We start from the raw sequence: 7,044 nt of genomic DNA, 5'->3' as shown, positions 1-7,044 counted from the left end.
AATTTTTAACAAAGGAAAAGAGAGTAAATTGCTACAGTTTGATGAAGTTAACCTATAATTATGGATATAGTAACTCAAAATACCAACTGAGATGGAAGGAGTCTTCACATCAGGTATCAATCCTATCCCAACAGTATACAGGATAGATTGGAATGGGCAACTTAGACATTGACTACCTAAAATGAGGGGGCAATAAAGGCACAAAGTGACTGGCTTACAAGTTTTCAAGAGGGAATTTAGTTTCAGGGTGTGCTGGAGAAAGGTAGAGTTCCCACTAGATAGTTTGTATCTTGTCTAGGTGGGTATGGTGAAAGGAGATGGGGATAAGATTCATATGAGCCAATAGTGAGTAATTGTTATCATGACTAATTGTGACTGTCATAACTGTAAAGGTGGAAGTTTTGTAACAAACATAGGGGAGTAGTTAATGTTAAAGTCTGAAAACAGAGGATGGGCCTTCAAGGGAGAAGAGCATGAGAGCAAAATGTGGGACCCTATCCAGAGAGGCAGGGACACCAGAGATGGAGGCAGAGATGAGGTCATGGAGAGAGGGAATAGCTGATAATTCTGGACTCATGGAAAGAGAAGGACTGGGTGCTGGTGGCCAAGAGGCAGGCTTACAGAATGTGCCTTTTGGTTGTTTAAATTCCTGAGTATTTTTGTGTACATGCCCCCAAGAAAAATACTGTTGAATGATGATGCATAGAGGAGATTATAATCATTGCAATGAAATGATGGTGTAAAGCTCATGTTCTCCCATGTGAACTATCACTCAGTTCACAATAAAAACTTTAAAAATTTTTTGTTATAACTAGATGTTATATTTAAATATATTTTATTTATTCACAAAACAAATATCATATATCTCTATTTTCACTCATTCTTTGTTTAAATGTTAATACATCAGAAATAATAATATATGTTATAATAAATGAAATCTTGCTATAAAGTTTAACAATGGTATTTCTTGCATTTTAATGCATCTTAAAATTATTGAGCATTCCAGTATTTGATAAAATCTTATTTACCGAGGAAGTACTTTGTGCCAAGGACTACATGAAATGCTACACATGATCGTCAAAACAAATACCATCCAATCTGAAGAGCACTTAAAATTTGTAAGACAAATAGTTTAACAAAAGAAAGTTCTCTAAGGAAAGTATAGTTTTAGAGAAGACTAGAAAGATAAATAGGTCAGGTAGTGAATGGCTTAAGAATTCTTGACCTTTATGCTAAAAACAAAGGAAAACCAATGAAGAGCTTTATTTAGGGGAAGTACATGAACATATCCAATTGTTCAACATTTCTTCTTCTGATAGTAATGTGCAAAGTTTGAAAAAAAATCCAGAATAGATATATGATAAAGTCGTAAATTTGATGATATAATACATAAATTCAGTTAGATCCTCTTCCTATGAGGAAGCTGTCATTCCTGAAAACTTTACTATAATTATATTTATGAAGAGCAATAATTATTTTTACATCTCTGGAATTAAATGGAGTCCTGGTGTGGTATGAGAGTTAATGTGCTGGACTGCAATGTCAATTTTAACTTCAAGGTCAGTGGTTCAAGCTCATCAGCTGCTCATTGGACACAGGATCACTATGAATTGAAACCAACTCCACAGCAATTAACAGCAATAACTGAACTTAAATATCCTTTTAAAATATATTTTTTAATCTAGTATATTGTTAACAACAACACTCATATCTAGAAAAAGTTTCCAATTTTCTAGAGCAGTTATATTCAATTAAATTTCCCAAATAATCTCTTCTGACCCTAAATCTGCCATCTTTTCATCTAACATTTGAATCTATTTCTTTCTTATTAACCAGACCAGCTTGCTCAAGCTATTTCACTTTTTTCCCCCTCCGATTAACTTAAGATTTCTTACTGGCATTGACCTTTCTCAAGCCTTAATTTTGTTCCACTTTCTTATAATATAATTCTTATGCTACTGTGTTGGACTATTATGTTGTATCTGTTGTCATGCTTATATAACATTTCAATTTACATTACAAAGAATAATTTCTATTTCACACAATGAATGTTTCTTTTTGACATTAGAATTAAGCTTTCATATTTATCAGGCTTGACTAAAGAATCATTTCCGCCCCCTTTAACTTCTTGAACTTACAACGTGGCTTGAGTCATTAATTTACTGAAGCGTATATTAAAAATGCCAGAAAACACGTCTTAAATGCTTACCAATGTTTTCAGAACTGTCATTACTGAAATAGCAAGAAAGATAGTGACACAAGATAACAGTGTACTGATATAACTCCCTGCCCACTATTTCTACACCCACTTCTCACTCTCTAGCAACTTTTCCTTCCCCTTGCTAACATTCTCCACTAATTTTCTTTTAAAAAAGGACAATTTTCAGCAAAAGTCGTATAATAGTATTAATCATTGAAATAACCAGAAAGATTGAGCTCTAGTCTATCACAAGGAAACACATGTGAAAAAGATAAGAAAATTAAATGAGAAGGTAATGAGAAGGATGACAGAAAATAGGCTAAGTAATAGAACAGCACAAGAAAGCATGCTGGATAGGAGGAAGCAAGCATTGCTATTTAGAGGTGATTAAGGAGCTGCGAACCGCAAGGTCAGCAGTTCGAAACTACCAGCTGTTCCGCGGCAGAAAGATGAGGCTTTCTGCTCCCGTAAAGATTTACAGCCTCGGAAACCCTGTACAGGGTCTCTATGAATCAGCACCGACTCCACGGCACATAACAACAACAACAACAAGGAACTCTGGTGGCGTAGTGGTTACGAATCGGGCTGCGAACCGCAAAGTCAGCAGTTCGAAACTACCAGCTGCTCCACAGGAGAAAGATGAGGCGTTCTGCTCCCATAAAGATTTACAGCCTCGGAAACCCTGTTCAGGGTCGCTATGGGTCAGAACTGACTCGATGGCACTGTACAACAACAACAGTAAGAATTAGGTTTCTGAACTTGGAAACAATGCTTTACAGAGGATAAATTAAAACAAGCAGCAATTAAGAACAAGTTCACTGAAGACTTTTCACCAGGCTTTCTGCAATGCTAATTACTTCATTATTATCACCGCTACATCTGCACCTTTTTAGAAAGTTCTGTTACCACACTTGTCTTAGGTGACCCCAAGTGCAGTTTTTCATGCAGCTTCCCTCACAGAAAGATAGTCACATTCTGACATTCCATAAACACAGGACACAAAGTCAGCAGTTTGAGTTTACCAGTTGCTCTGTGGAGAAAGATGAGAATTTCTGCTCCTATAAAGATTTACAGCCTTGGAAACCTTATGCTGGGTCACTATGAGTGAGAACTGACTAGATGACACACAACCACCACCACCATCCTGTCTTCTTAGGAAATTTGCTCTATCCATATATCTTCTCTTTCATCATTCTTGCCTCTTTGTTTTTCACTCTCTATTGCTTTTTCATAATCTTGTTCACCTATTTTTCCTTAATTAAAAAAAGTAAGATTATTTTATGTGTATACTTTTCTACAACTGTATACCTATTCTTCATTTACTAACATGGTTAGGTTCCAAATGCAAAGTTGTTATGCAAAAATGGAGGATGACCACATCATATCTCAAAACGGGAGATAACTACATCAAAAAATAACTGCCAGATTATGTCATTACATAGCTGCCAAATCACTCGGAATGATGTCCAAGCCAAGTTGACACATAACCATAACTATGACAGCCAACATTACTTTCACCTAGCACCTCTGTGCTTGTTACTGCCAGACATACATAGTTAACGTGTAAAATAGTGAAATATTAGATTTTTAAAATAATGTTGTAAATGTCAGTTAAGATAGTGAGGACAACATATTCTCATTTGGTTCTTCACTCATAGTCAAGTATCTTATGTTTCCATATATGCAATATTTATACCTCTTTTTTCACTACTAACGTCTCCATTCATCTCACTCTTTATTCTCCTCTTTTTATGAAAAAACTGCTTTCACTCAAATTAGACCACCTGGATTCAAAAAGCAATGAGCTCACTTATTGCATTCCTTCCATTGGATTCCTAATAGCATTTGGTGTCATTCAAAACCTATATTTTGGAACCCACCAGTCTGATTTCTAAGATTTACTCTCTCTTATTTGTCTTCATGTTTTGTTGGTCTATCGCTCTGCTTGCCATATTCCAGCATATCTTATAAATCCACATTTCTGTCTTTTACCTTTATATATTTTGTTCTAATCCTCATAGTCCCTCTGGCTTTAACAAATGTTGCTGTTACAAGATGTTGAGTTGGTTCCACCTCCTAGAGATCCTAGGCATAACTGAATGAAACACTGCCCAGTCCTCCAACCATCTTCATAATTGTTGTTACATTTGAATCTATTGCTGTTACCCTGTGCCAATCATCTCATTGCGATCATTCTCTTCCTCCACATTACCAAGCATGATATTCTTCTCCAGGGACTGGTCCCTCTTGATAACATGTCGGAAGTATGAGAGACAAAGTCTCACCATCCTGAATTCTAAGGAGCACTGTGGCTGTATTTCTGCTAAAACAGATTTGTTCATTCTTCAGGCAGTTCATGGTACTTTCAATATTTTTCTCCAACACCATAATTCAAATGCCAATTATTCTACAGTCTTCCTTTTTCTTTGTTCATCTTTTACATGCATATGAGTTGATTAAAAATATCCTGGCTTGGGTCAGGCACACCTTAGTTCTCAAGATGATATCTTCACTATTGAACACTTACAGCGGATTTGCCTAATGAAATATGTCATTTGATTTCTTGGCTACTGCTTCCATGACTATTGATTATGGATCCAAGCAAAATGAAGTCTTTGACAACTTCAATCTTTTCACCATCTATTCCTATATTTACTGCTGCTGGCTTACTACACAATGAGATTATAGCTCAAATCTGTTGACAGACTTCTTTGGTAGAGACACAAAAGATATAGTAGTCTACAGTGATGAAAATATTCCAATGTGTCTTCTGCTATGGGTTTAAACATGGAAACAACTTGCATCTTTAAATCTGACTTTGAGGAAGTTGGCTCAGTGAACAATGACTGTTTTTGAACCTGGCTAATGACATAAACATTTTGCGAATTACCACCCTATGACTGTTTCTAACTAAAGCTGAATTTCTGTTCTATCAGTGTGAGAAATATGTACTGGTTATCCTAACAAACATAAGTTATGTTTTAGCAGTCAGAGGAGAAGTTCCTGGTCAATCACATTTTCATGTTACTTTCATACAGATTTTGCTTCAATATAGGAAAATGCTGGCCAAGTAGACAGTTGTTTGTTGTTAGGTGTGATTGACTTGGTACTGACTCATAGCGACCATCCACAACAGACCAAAACATTGTCTGGTCCTGGGCTAACCTCACAATTGTTGCTATGCTGCAGCCCATTGATGCTGCCACTTTGCCAATCCATCTCACTGGAGGTCTTCCTCACCTTCTCTGACCCTCCACCTTATCAAACATGATACCCCTTTCCAGTGACTGGTCCCTCCTGATAATATGTCCAAAGCATGAGAGGCGAAATCTGACCATCCTGGCCTCCAAGATGCACTCTAGCTGTACTTCTTCCAACACCGATCCATTTGTTCTTTTGGCTGTCCATGGTACTTTCAATATTCTCCTCTACCACCATAACTCAAACTCATGAATTCTTCTATGATCTTCCTTATTCACTGCCAAACTTTCTCATGCATATGAGATTATTGAAAATATCATGGCTTGGTCAGGTATACCTTAGTCCTCAAGATGACATTTTTGCTCTTCAACACTTTAAAAAGGTCTTGTGCAGCAGATTTGCCTAATGCAATACATCGTTTGATTTCTTGGCTGCTGCTTCCATGAGTGTTGATGGTTGATCCAAAAAAAAAATGAAGCCTTTGACAACTAAAACATTTTTCTCTGTTGATAAGAATGTTGTTTATTGGTCCTATGGTGAGGATTTTTGTTTTCTTTACATTGAGATGCAGTCCATACCGTAGGCTATGTTCTTTGATCTTCATCAGTAAGTTTTTAAATCTTCTTCACTTTCAGCAAGCAGGCTTGTATCATCTACATATTACAGGTTGTTAATGAGTCTTCCTCCAATCCTGATACCACGTTTTTCTTCATATAACCCAGCTTCTGGGATTATTTGCTTAGCATACAGGTTGAGTAAGTATGGTGAAATAATACAGCCCTGTTCCACACCTTTCCTAATTTTAAACCATTCAATGTTCCTATGCTTTGTTTGAACAACTGCCTCTTTGTCTATGTACAGGTTCCTCATGAGCATAATTAAATGTTCGGGAATACTCATACTTTGCAATGTTGTCTGTAGCTTGTCATGATCCACATAATCAAAGGCCTTTGTGGAGTCAATAAAGCACAGGAAAACGTTTTTCTGGTATTCCCAGTAGAATGCCTCTATTACTCAGATACCAGTTCTCACCATGCCTAACTACGATATCATTCTCCCCATCCCTGAATTTGACTGACTATATTAGAGTGGGACAAATCTATGTGGACAGATAGCTGAACAACAGATATATTTACCCACGTATTAATGTGCTGTCTTCATTATCACGGTTAATGAAATCTGCTATTGAAGAAGGCATATCTAGAAAAGATCCTGTTGATGTACTTAACCATGTATATGACTGCTATGCAATTGATAAACATTTACAAACCATGAAAGTTGTAGTTGGAGAAGAAACCCTTACTTCTGATGATCTTTACTTGGAATTTTTGAAAAAGTGTAAGGGGAATTTTAATTTCCAGTCCTTATGAGAACTGTACTGATTATGCAGCTTTGGATATTGACTGACAATTTTTCTGAATCTTCTCCAAAGAAATGCTGAAGAGAATGCCTCAGACCACCCTGTGCTAGTTCTACCCTCAAGACTCTGCAAAGCATTAGATGCTACTTTGTGGCTGGTTCTATACTCTTGTGAAATACTAGGTATATTTTCTTTATTCCTTTTGCACCTCTCATCCTCACCTCTGTTTTTAAGTGTACTGTGTTACCCTGTAATTAAAAAATATTTCCCTAGTTAAAAGTCT

At 36.5% G+C, this 7,044-nt stretch overlaps 1 pseudogene; it reads left to right on the top strand.

The window, feature by feature from the left end:
• The first annotated feature begins 4,848 nt into the window (after positions 1–4,848).
• Positions 4,849–6,901, top strand: LOC102835956 (annotated as a pseudogene).
• The last annotated feature ends 143 nt before the right edge of the window (positions 6,902–7,044 follow it).

Source organism: Chrysochloris asiatica, unplaced genomic scaffold (genome assembly GCF_000296735.1).
Source record: "Chrysochloris asiatica unplaced genomic scaffold, ChrAsi1.0 scaffold00059, whole genome shotgun sequence".
Classification (NCBI taxonomy): domain Eukaryota; kingdom Metazoa; phylum Chordata; class Mammalia; order Afrosoricida; family Chrysochloridae; genus Chrysochloris; species Chrysochloris asiatica.
Note: the sequence above shows the minus strand (reverse complement) of the source record. Positions and strands in the feature narration are given on the sequence as shown.